General features: G+C 37.6%; 1 non-coding gene across 1 annotated transcript; it reads right to left on the bottom strand.

Moving 5' to 3' along the window:
- Positions 1-1,827: 1,827 nt before the first annotated feature.
- LOC129645116 (U6 spliceosomal RNA) lies at positions 1,828-1,934 on the bottom strand. The gene has a single exon (XR_008711211.1). It is a non-coding gene; the product is annotated as a U6 spliceosomal RNA (small nuclear RNA).
- Positions 1,935-13,473: the final 11,539 nt, after the last annotated feature.

The raw sequence follows: 13,473 nt of genomic DNA, 5'->3' as shown, positions 1-13,473 counted from the left end.
GTCAAATAGACATTGTCTCCAGGAACAAAAGGAAACATGAATACAATTTATGGAAAATGAGAAGAAAAGGAAATTAACCTCGTTATATCTAAATTATCACAGAGGCTGCTTTTCCTGCAGGAGCCCTATCATTATGAAAACCACACCTCTTACCTGCAGGCACAGGGGGATGTCCACCAAAGCACAATTTAAATCAAGAAGCTTTGTGTGATAAACAAAGGCATGTAGATGAAATACACCCAGTGCTCCAAGTTATTGCAGAAATGTATGAGGGTTTCCTCGATGGTTCTGCAGCTAAAGAACCCACCTACATGCAGGAGACAGACACAGGAGATTTGGGTTCAATCCCTGGGTCAGGAAGATCCCCTGGAGGAAGAAATGGCAACCCACTCCGGTAATCTTGCCTAGAGAATCCCATGGACAGAGGAACCTGGGAACAGAGGCTGCATACAGTCCAAAGGGTCACAAAGAGTCAGACAAGACTAAGCCTGTATGTAGATGCCTTGATGTGTCAATGTCTCCAAAGAGACAAAGGCATAAGGAAACGATTCTTACAGTGCAGAATACAGCTTTGTTTGGTGACTGATTCTGTAAGCTCTGTATCATCCACAGGGATTTTCCAGAAAAGAGGAGAAAAATAACTACTCTTTTCAGAAAAGAATTGTCCCCTTTTCTTGTTAGTTTCAAAGATATAGAAGAAAAAATAAGTGGAATAAGTTCTTTTTGGCTCACTGTGGCACTCAAATCTCTCTATGTGTGTCAGAATCCTTTTATGTTTTACATTTATTCTTAAAAACAAGAATTGAAATTTTATCAGCTCGGGGCATAGAATCTGAAAATTAAAAATGTATAGTATTTAAAACTTTATATATTCTTCAAGTGTGAAGGAAGTCCCTCTTTTTTATCTCTAATCATCAAAGAACAGAAGATTTTAAGTTCAAGAAGTCAGTATTATTGCACCCTATATTGCACTGTATTTCAAAACTTTCTAATTTAGTGATTTATTCATTTATTTATTCAACAGATTTTTACAGAAGGCCATTATACATTCTGAAAGTTATTCTTTACTGGGGATACAATAATTTTTAAAAATTCTTGGTCTTATGGATTTTACATGGTGAAGTGAAAGTGTTGGTCATTCAATTGTGTCCAACTCTTTGAGACCCCATGGACTGTAGCCCATCAGACTCCTCTGCCTGTGGAATTCTCCAGGCAAGGATACTGGACTGGGTTGCCATTCCCTGCTCCAGGGGATACTCCTGACCCGGGTCTTGGTGATTGAACCCAGGTCTCACTGCAGGCAGATTCTTTACCATTTGAACCACCAGGGAAGCTTGCTCTTATCTATTTTACATGGTATATATTTTTTTAATTTTATTTTATTTTTAAACTTTACATAATTGTATTAGTTTTGCCAAATATCAAAATGAATCCGCCACAGATATACATGTGTTATATTTTAAAATAACATAAAAATAAGTTAATTGCATAGCTTTTAGAAGCAAGCACTATTTTTTAAAAAACAGGAACAAACCAGAGAGCCAAGAAATAGATCCACATAAATATAGTCAACTGATCTTTTTCAAGGAAACAAAGGCAATACAATGAAGCAAAAATAGTCTTTTCACCAAATGTTGCTGCAACAACTGGACATAGACATGCAAAAAAAAGAAAATGAACCTAGATACAAATCTTACACCCTCCACAAGAATTAACTCAAAATAGATAACAGATCTAAATGTAAAACCTAAAACTTTAAAACCCCTAGAAAATTACATAAGAAAAACCCTACATGAACTTTGGAATGGTAATGACTTTTTAATTTTCTCAAACATGGCATGCTTCATGAATTTGCATGTCATCCTGGAGAAGGGGCCATGCTAATCTTCTTCATATCATTCCAGTTTTAGTACATGTGCTGCCAAAGCGAGCATGGCAATAGCTTTTAGATGCAATGCCAAAGGCACAGCCCATGAAAGAAACTGATAAGCTGGACTTCATCAAAATTAAAAAATTCTGCTCTTTGAAAGACATTATCAAGAAAATAAGACAAACCACAGACTGGGAAAAAAAATTTGCAAAAACCACATCTGACAAAGAACAATTATCAAAATAGACAAAGAACTTCTAAAACTCAACAGTAAGAAAACAAACAGGCTTCCCCCAGTGGCTCAGACAGTAAAGAATCTGCCTGTAAAGCAGGAAACCCCAGTTCAAGCCCTGGGTTGGGAAGATCCCCTGTAGGAGGGCATGGTAACCCACTCCAGTATTCTTGCCTGGAGAATTCCCTGGACAGAGGAATTGTGGGCTACAATCCATAGGGTAGCAAAGAGTTGGACACAACTGAGCAACTAACATTTTCACTTTCAAGAAAACAACAACGTGATTTAAAAAAATGAGCCAAAGACCCTAACAGAAAACTCACTAAAGAAGACATACAGATGGCAAATAAGCATACAGAAAGGTACTCTACATCATATGTCATGAGGAAAATGCAAATTAAAACAATAATGAAATATCACTACACACCTATTAGGATGGTCCAGAACACTGAAAACACCAAATGCTGGAGAGGATACAGGACAACAGAACTCTCATTCACTGCTAGTGGGAAAGCAAAATAGTTCAGATATTTTGGAATACAGTTTGTCAGTTTCTTACAAAAAGTAGATATTTTCTTACTGTATGATTCAACAATCACACTGCTTGGTATTTACCCAAAGGACTTAAAAGCATGTCCACAGAAAATGTGCACTTAGATGTTTGCAGCAGCTTTATTCATAATTGCCAAAATGTGGAAGCAATCAAGATGTCCTTTAGTAGGTGAATAGATAAAGACACTGTGCTAGGTACATTCAGACAATGGAATATTATTAAACACACACACACACACACACACACACAAAGAAATGAGCTATCAAACAATGAGAAGACATGGAGATAACTTAAATGCATGTTACTAAATGAAGGAAGTGAATGTGAAAAGGTTACATATTGTATGATGCCAACCATATGATATTTTGGAAAAAGAAAACTATGGAAACAGTAGAAACATTTCAGGGGTTGATGGAAAGGAAGAGTGTGATGAATATATAGCAGAGAGAAGATTTATAGAGCAGTGAAAATAACCTATGTGATACCATAATGATAGGTACATGTTATTATGCATGCATGCTAAGTCACTTCAGTTGTGTCCTACTCTTTATGGCCGTATGGACTGTAGCCCACCAGGCTCTTCTGTCCATGGGATTCTCCAGGCAAGAATACTGGAGCTCCTCCAGGGGATCTTCCTGACCCAGGGATCAAACTCACATCTCTTATGTCTCCTGCATTAGCAGGAGGGTTCTATAGACCAGTGCCACCTGTGAAGCCCCACGTGTTATTATACTTTTGTCTAAATCCATAGAATGTACAACACCAAGAGTGAACTGTAATGTTCTAACGTAAACTACGAACTTTAGGTGATAATGATATGTTAATGAAGGTTCATCAATTGTAACTAATGTATTTACTCTGGTGAAGGACACTGATAATGAGAGCCTATGCATGTGTGAGAGCAGAGGGTGCGTGAGATATCTCCACCTTCTCTGTTAATTTGTTGTGAATTTTGAACTGCTTTGAAAAAAAAAAAAATAGTTAGTTAAAAGAAATAATAATACATACAAAGCCAGATCAGAGGAAGTGATTGGATGTTTTAAAATGAATGGCTATGGTAATACACTTTTCCAGTGGTCATGTATGGATGTGAGAGTTGGACTGTGAAGAACGCTGAGCACCGAAGAATTGATGCTTTTGAACTGTGATGTTGGAGAAGACTCTTGAGAGTCCCTTGGACTGCAGGAAGATCCAACCAGTCCATTCTAAAGGAGATCAGCCCTGGGATTTCTTTGGAAGGAATGATGCTAAAGCTGAAATTCCAGTACTTTGGCCACCTTATGCGAAGAGCTGACTCATTGGAAAAGACTCTGATGCTGGGAAGGATTGGGGGCAGGAGGAGAAGGGGATGACAGAGGATGAGATGGCTGGATGGTATCACTGACTCGATGGACGTGAGTCTGAGTGAACTCTGGGAGTTGGTGATGGACAGGGAGGCCTGGCGTGCTGCGATTCATGGGGTGGCAAAGAGTCGGACATGACTGAGCAGCTGAACTGACTGATGGTAATACACAGTAAGAATGTGACATTTGGTCAAGAAAATGAAGGAAAAGATGGAATGAATCATACAGCTGTCGGATCCAAAAACATTCTGGGGAATTCCCTCATGTCCCAGGGGCTTGGACTCCATGCTTCCACTGCTGGGGATCCAGGTTCAATCCCTGACCCTTGGAACTAAGTTCCCTCAAGCTGTGTGATGCGGTTAAAAAAAAAAGTAAGAAAAAGGAAATACATTCTGGACAGAGGAAGCAGTTAATGCAAAGTCCAAGAGGTGGGAACATACTGTCATCTTCAGCAACAGCAAGAAACGCAGTGCATCTAATAAGGAATGAGCAAATGAGAGTATAAAGTGATGGAGTAGGAAAGGTAACAGTCCAGATCATATAGGACTCTATATGACCTGTATGATACGTGAGGCCTTTGTCAAGATGAGGAAACTTTCTTTTACTCCAGGTCTACTGGGAGTTTTTTTGTTTGTTTGTTTTTAGCCATGAATGGATATTGAATTTTATACAATACTTTTTCTGAATAAAATATGGATGCTTGTGTTATTTTTCTTTTTATTCTGCTTATGTGCTAAATTATAACCATTTGTGCTTTTGTAAATGTTTTATTAAGTACAGTTGATTACAATGTTGTGATGGTTTCAGGTGTGCAGCATATATATGTATATATGGGCTGAGGAAGCAGTTAATGTGTATATATTCATACATATATTCTTTTCTCAGATTCTTTTCCACTATAGGTTCTTACAGGGCATTGACTATAGTCCTCTATGCTATACAGCAGGACCTAGTTGTTTATCTGTTTGTATACAGTAGTATGTATCTGCTAATTCCAAGCTCCTTATTTATCCCTTCCTGCTTTTCCCCTTTGGTAGCCATGATTTTGTTTTCTCTTTCTGTGAATCTCTTTTTGTTTTATAAATAAGTTTTTTGTATCATTTTTAGATTCCACATATAAGTGATGTCATATGGTATTTATCTTTTTCTGACTTACTTCACTTAGTACAAAAAGCTCTAGGTCTATCTGCATTGCTGCAAATGGCATTATTTCATTTTTAATAGCTAAGTAATATTCTACTGTATATATGTACCACTCTTCTTATCCATCTGTTATTCATCTGTTAACAGATATTTAGGCTGCTTTCATATCTTGGCTATTGTAAACAGTACTGCTGTGAACACTGGGGTGTGTGTATCTTTTCAAACTAGAGTTTTCTCTTTTCTGGATAAATGCCTACCTAGGAGTAAGATTGCTGGATCATATGGTAACTCTATTTTAAGTATTTTAAGGAATTTCCATCTGTTCTTTATAGCTAGCCACTGATTTTTTTTCTTTTTTAATTATTTTAATTGGAGGATAATTACTTTACAGTATTGTGATGGTTTTTGCCATACATCAACACGAATCGGCCACAGGTATATATGTGTCCCCCTCCAACCTGAACCCCTGTCCCACCTCCCTCCCCCATATCCCTCTGGTTTGCCTCAGAGCACCAGCTTTGGGTGCCCTGCTTCATGCATCGAACTTCCACTGGTCATGTATTTTACATATGGTAATGTACATGTTTCAGTGCTGATTGATTTTTAAATGTTGAAACTGTCTTCCATTCCTGGGAGAAACCCCATTTGGTCATGACATGTATTTTCTTTGTATATATTATAGAATTTATTTTGTTTAAATTTCTTGGTAACTTTTATCTATGTTCACAGGAATTACTGACTGTAGTTTCTTATAGATAGTGTATCATGTTTTATCTAAATTGATAGGCCTGCCTTTTAGATGCAATGCAATTATTGATGTAGTTGTATTTCAGCCTGTCATCTTGCTTTCTGTTTTTTATTTGCTACCTCTGTTATTGATTTCTATTTCCCACCTTCTTCTGTATTAATTATTATTTGTTTATATTTTTATCTCTACTATTGGTTTAATGATTATGCCACTTTTTCAAAATTTTAGTGAATTTCTTAAGATGAACAATAAGCATTTTTAACTTAGTACCATCAAGTATTTTTACACCATTCATGTATACTTCCATTACCTCTTCCCCACCCTTTGAACTATTTTTCATACTTTTTACTTCTACATGCATAATAAACTCACAGTTATTTTATTACTAATTTGTCTCTAAAATCAATTATCTTTTAAAGAGTTTAATGTTAAATTTCCATCATACTTCATATTCCTCTGTCTGAGAAATTTCTTTCATGTATCTTGAATTATAGGTCTCTGACAATAAATTCTCTTGATATTTGAAAAATATTTATTATGCCTCCATTTTTGGAAGATATTTTCATTAAATATAGAAATCCAGCTGGCATTGTCTTTTTTTTTCCAGCATTTTAAATATTCTTCTTCAGCTATCTTCTGTCTTGTAAAATCTTTGATGAGATACCTGATACATCTCTTACCTTAACCCCTGTCTATATAGCCTTCCTTCACACATTCCCTCATAGGCACCTTTTAAATATTCTTTTTTTTTTTTTTAAACTTTACATAATTGTATTAGTTTTGCCAAATATCAAAATGAATCCGCCACAGGTATACATGTGTTCCCCATCCTGAACCCTCCTCCCTCCTCCCTCCCCATACCATCCCTCTGGGTCGTCCCAGTGCACCAGCCCCAAGCATCCAGTATCGTGCATCGAACCTGGACTGGCAACTCGTTTCATACATGATATTTTACATGTTTCAATGCCATTCTCCCAAATCTTCCCACCCTCTCCCTCTCCCACAGAGTCCATAAGACTGTTCTATACACCAGTGTCTCTTTTGCTGTCTCGTACACAGGGTTATTGTTACCATCTTTCTAAATTCCATATATATGCGTTAGTATACTGTATTGGTGTTTTTCTTTCTGACTTACTTCACTCTGTATAATAGGCTCCAGTTTCATCCACCTCATTAGAACTGATTCAAATGTATTCTTTTTAATGGCTGAGTAATACTCCACTGTGTATATGTACCACAGCTTTCTTATCCATTCATCTGCTGATGGACATCTAGGTTGCTTCCATGTCCTGGCTATTATAAACAGTGCTGCGATGAACATTGGAGTACACGTGTCTCTTTCCCTTCTGGTTTCCTCAGTGTGTATGCCCAGCAGTGTGCTTGCTGGATCATAAGGCAGGTCTATTTCCAGTTTCTTAAGGAATCTCCACACTGTTCTCCATAGTGGCTGTACTAGTTTGCATTCCCACCAACAGTGTAAGAGGGTTCCCTTTTCTCCACACCCTCTCCAGCATTTATTGCTTGTAGACTTTTGGATCGCAGCCATTCTGACTGGTGTGAAATGGTACCTCATAGTGGTTTTGATTTGCATTTCTCTGATAATGAGTGATGTTGAGCATCTTTTCATGTGTTTGTTAGCCATCTGTATGTCTTCTTTGGAGAAATGTCTATTTAGTTCTTTGGCCCATTTTTTGATTGGGTCATTTATTTGTCTGGAGTTGAGCTGTAGGAGTTGCTTGTATATTCTCGAGATTAGTTGTTTGTCAGTTGCTTTATTTGCTATTATCTTCTCCCATTCTGAAGGCTGTCTTTTCACCTTGCTAATAGTTTCCTTTGATGTTCAGAAGCTTTTAAGGTTAATTAGGTCCATTTGTTTATTTTTGCTTTTATTTCCAATATTCTGGGAGGTGGGTCATCAATAAAATTAGAAATGAAAATGGAGAGATCACAACAGACAACACAGAAATACAAAGGATCATAAGAGAGTACTATCAACAATTATATGCCAATAAAATGGACAACGTGGAAGAAATGGACAAATTCTTAGAAAACTACAACTTTCCAAAACTCGACCAGGAAGAAATAGAAAATCTTAACAGACCCATCACAAGCATGGAAATTGAAACTGTAATCAAAAATCTTCCAGAAAACAAAAGCCCAGGCCCAGATGGCTTCACAGCTAAATTCTACCAAAAATTTAGAGAAGAGCTAACACCTATCCTGCTCAAACTCTTCCAGAAAATTGCAGAGGATGGTAAACTTCCAAACTCATTCTATGAGGCCACCATCATCCTAATACCAAAACCTGACAAAGATGCCACAAAAAAAGAAAACTACAGGCCAATATCACTGATGAACATAGATGCAAAAATCCTTAACAAAATTCTAGTAATCAGAATCCAACAACACATTAAAAAGATCATACACCATGACCAAGTGGGCTTTATCCCAGGGATACAAGGATTCTTCAATATCTGTAAATCAATCAATGTAATACACCACATTAACAAATTGAAAAATAAAAACCATATGATTATCTCAATAGATGCAGAGAAAGCCTTTGACAAAATTCAACATCCATTTATGATAAAAACTCTCCAGAAAGCAGGAATAGAAGGAACATACCTCAACATAATAAAAGCTATATATGACAAACCCACAGCAAACATTATCCTCAATGGTGAAAAATTGAAAGCATTTCCTCTAAAGTCAGGAACAAGACAAGGGTGCCCACTTTCACCATTACTATTCAACATAGTTTTGGAAGTTTTGGCCACAGCAATCAGAGCAGAAAAAGAAATAAAAGGAATCCAAATTGGAAAAGAAGAAGTAAAGCTCTCACTGTTTGCAGATGACATGATCCTCTACATAGAAAACCCTAAAGACTCCACCAGAAAATTACTAGAACTAATCAATGACTATAGTAAAGTTGCAGGATATAAAATCAACACACAGAAATCCCTTGCATTCCTATACACTAATAATGAGAAAACAGAAAGAGAAATTAAGGAAACAATTCCATTCACCATTGCAATGGAAAGAATAAAATACTTAGGAATATATCTACCTAAAGAAACTAAAGACCTATATATAGAAAACTATAAAACACTGGTGAAAGAAATCAAAGAGGACACTAACAGATGGAGAAATATACCATGTTAATGGATTGGAAGAATCAATATAGTGAAAATGAGTATACTACCCAAAGCAATCTATAGATTCAATGCAATCCCTATCGAGCTACCAACAGTATTCTTCACAGAGCTAGAACAAATAATTTCACAATTTGTATGGAAATACAAAAAACCTCGAATAGCCAAAGCGATCTTGAGAAAGAAGAATGGAACTGGAGGAATCAACCTACCTGACTTCAGGCTCTACTACAAAGCCACAGTCATCAAGACAGTATGGTACTGGCACAAAGACAGAAATATAGATCAATGGAACAAAATAGAAAGCCCAGAGATAAATCCACGCACATATGGACACCTTATCTTTGACAAAGGAGGCAAGAATATACAATGGATTAAAGACAATCTCTTTAACAAGTGGTGCTGGGAAATCTGGTTAACCACTTGTAAAAGAATGAAACTAGAACACTTTCTAACACCATACACAAAAATAAACTCAAAATGGATTAAAGATCTAAATGTAAGACCAGAAACTATAAAACTCCTAGAGGAGAACATAGGCAAAACACTCTCTGACATACATCACAGCAGGATCCTAAATATTCTTTTTATATTTATTCTTTAGCAGATTGACTATGATGTGTCAAAGGGTGTGAGGTTGTTTTCATTACTATTCTTCATTTTGGTTTTTTTTTGTTGTTGTTGTTATTGTTTTTTTAATTTTATTTTATTTTTTAAACTTTACATAATTGTATTAGTTTTGCCAAATATCAAAATGAATCCGCCACAGGTATACATGTGTTTCCCCATCCTGAACCCTCCTCCCTCCTCCCTCCCCACACCATCCCTCTGGGTCGTCCCAGTGCACCAGCCCCAAGCTGATATCTATATTGCTTATGGCTATCTGACATATTGGATCTGTGGTTGCCTGTATTTCATTTATACTGGAAAATGTAATATATAACTCCTTGTCCCTCCCTGCACTCCTTGATTTCTCACCTGTCTTTGGATCAATTTTCTGGGCTCAAATCCTTATTTCTTATATACAGGCCAAATACTGGATTTAAAAATCTAAATTCAGCCTCTAGTTAGGTATTCCAACCTCACCCATCTTAGTATAATTGCTTTTTTGAGTCTTAGCATGTGATGCACAGTTTGGCAGATTCTTTTGCTCTGCAAAGAGGATCTTGTCTACATGTTAATGTAGACATCTCAGTTACTTCCATAATTGCCAAGACTGGGGGAAAAAAGGCGGGGGGTGGGGGGGAATGATGAATCATGCCCTAGACATAAAATCTCCCACCTGCAAGTGACACCCGTTACTTCCACCCATTTTAAGTCCCTTGAACTGCAAGGAGATCCAACCAGTCCATTCTAAAGGAGATCAGCCCTGGGTGTTCTTTGGAAGGAATGATGCTAAAGCTGAAACTCCAATACTTTAGCCACCTCATGAGAAGAGTTGACCCATTGGAAAAGACCCTGATGCTGGGAGGGATTGGGGGCAGGAGGAAAAGGGGACGACAGAGGATGAGATGGCTGGATGGCATCACTGACTCGATGGACATGAGTTTAAGTGAACTCCAGGAGATGGTGATGGACAGGGAGGCCTGGCGTGCTGCGATTCATGGGGTCGCAAAGAGTCGGACACGACTGAGCGACTGAACTGAACTGAACTGAACTGAAGTCACATGGATACACCTAACTTTAAGAAATGCCAGGAGGAGAAATTTTTGGTAAAAAACACTAGTAAAAAAAACAAAATATTAACTGCTTTTTTTCTAGAAGTTACAAAGACTAATGATTGAAATTTTCATCATTACCCTTTTCTGATAGCAATAATAAGTAAATATATGCCATATACTTCCTAGTCACTCAGCAGTAAAGTATCCTCCTGCCAATGCAGGAGATATAAGAGACTCAGGTTTGTTCCCTTGATTGGGAAGATCCCCTAGAGAAGGAAATGGCAACCCACTCCAGTATTCTTACCTGAAAAATTCCATGGACAAAAGAACCTTGTGGGTTACAGTTCATGTGGTGACAAAGGAGTCAGACACAACTTAAAGACTAAACAACAACCACAAATATGCAATATTATTTTCAATATTTAGTGAGATAGCATTATAGTAACTATTGCACCCATATTCCTTTATAAATAAAAAACATTTCATTTTCTTGTCTTCTGTATATTCCAAGATTTCATAGGGAATTTAGTTATCTCTGGGATCTGTACTTTTTCCATCCATAATTCTTCCTTTCTTTGGGAGGTCATAAATACATGCCATCTGGATCTAACCTGTATTATCAGATAATTTTAATTTCTTAATTATCTATTCTGGTTAAACAGTTTTCCTTAGGTGTTTATTTTTCCTGCCCTGAGAACTCTTTGTTTCTGGTGTTTGTCTCTCTGCCTTCCTCTGTCAACACAGAAGCAGGCAAAGCTTTGTGGGGGTTGGCAATGCCTCCATCTGCTGCAAATCCACTTCTCTTGCCATGTTTTATTGCTACAGTTCCCAGGAAACAGTTGTTAAAGAGCCATACTCTGACTGGGACTGGAGGTGCAGAGGGTAAGATTAACATTTTCTCATCAAACCAGAGAGTACTGCTCTGTGTCGGGGAAGAGATGCATCATTTGACCACTGGAACATGTTTTGACAGGCTCCTCCTTTAAGAAGAAAGTGTCGGAATTGAAAAGTTTACTGAGGAAATGTACACTGCAGTTCATCTTTAAGTACTATGAGATTTAAGATTTATTGGGCTTTGTCCTTCAGCCTTCATCTTGGATTCCATTTTAGCATTTGCAGGGCTTATAATAAATTAGCTAATTCTTCACTACACACCCACTTCATTTCAAATAGGCTTGCCATCCACTCTTGTATATATGTCAGTCACCTCCTTCACGATATTAGCACTTTTCATTTGGTGACTTATCACTCCCAGTCCAGTCTTTTTCCACTACTATATAGATAGAGGGCAAACTTAACCTTCAGGAATTATTTTACATCATTTATCTTGTCATACTTCCCATTTCCTCCCTGTGTATTTACTCCACATCATTTGGTTTCCTATTTCAAACCAGAGGAACACATGACACTTTTATTTCTTAGCTGTTTCTCAAGAGGGCACTTTAGCTGATTTTCCAGAGATTTGAGAATAATTTATAGCAGAATAGTATATTCATCCTAAGACCCAAAGTAATCTAATGGTTTAGTTTTGTATTTTTATTGTTTGCATAATGGGATGAGATGGAAAAACTTCAAAATATTGTTTCTAAAAAAATGTACAATGACAGTGATGAAAGATGAACAAAAGTTCATATTCAATATACAAGGTATATGTACATTATTTTAAAATTCATTTTAATCTAATTTTTATAACAATTACATCATATTTGTTAGCTTTCAGTCTCAGAAGTGCTTGAAAACCACTGGAGAATTGCATATCACCTTGGACTCCTTCTAGGACAATGGTTCACCTGATAAAAATATATGCAAAACCATTTCACCAGTTTACTCCTTTTCTATGAGCATGACTTCGTTAAAGCACTCCACTGTGGGGTATCACCCCTGACTTCACAGCTTCTTTGGCTTCTACCTCGTGCAGGTACTCAGAAAGTCATCCTTCTTCCAACAAAATTTTTTCAGTGATGAGCGAAGAGCATGCTGACTCCCTCCATCATGGTGAACCTGCATATGAGCCTTGAAGGAATTCTTTGCTTCCCTGGTGGCTCACATGGTAAAGTCTGCCTGCAATGCAGGAGACCCAGGTTTGATCCCTGGATAAGGAAGACCCCCTGAAGAAGGGAATAGCAACCCACTCCAGTATTCTTGTCTGGAGAATCCCTTGTACAAAGAAGTCTTGTGGCCTACAATCTATGAGGTCGCAAAGAGTAGGACACAATTGGTCACGCAACCATGTCTGACTCTTTGTGACACCATGGACTGCAGCATGCCAGGCTTCTCTGTCCTTCACCATCTCCCAGAGCTTGCTCAAACTCATGTTCATCGAGTAGGTGATGCCATCCAACCATTTTGTCCTCCGTTGTCCTCTTCTCCTCCTTCATTCAGTCTTTCCCAGCATTAGGGTCTTTTCTAATAAGTTGGCACTTAGAATCAGGTGGCCAAAGTACTGGAGCTTCAGCTTAAACATCAGTCCTTCCAATGAATATTCAGGGTTGATCTCTTTTAAGATGGACTGGTTGGATCTTCTTACAGTCCAAGGGACTCTCAAGAGTCTTCTCCAGCACCATGTTCAAAAGCATCAATTCTTCGGCGCTCAGCTTTCTTCACAGTCCAACTCTCACATCCATACACGACCACTGGAAAAACCACAGCTTTGACTAAATGGAACTTTGCTGGCAATATAATGTCTCTGTTTTTTTAATACACTGTCTACATTTCGCACAGCTTTTCTTTCAAGGAGCAAGTGTCTTTTAATTTCATGACTGCAGTCACCA

This window comes from Bubalus kerabau, chromosome 2, assembly GCF_029407905.1.
Source record: "Bubalus kerabau isolate K-KA32 ecotype Philippines breed swamp buffalo chromosome 2, PCC_UOA_SB_1v2, whole genome shotgun sequence".
Classification (NCBI taxonomy): Eukaryota; Metazoa; Chordata; class Mammalia; order Artiodactyla; family Bovidae; genus Bubalus; species Bubalus kerabau.
Note: the sequence above shows the minus strand (reverse complement) of the source record. Positions and strands in the feature narration are given on the sequence as shown.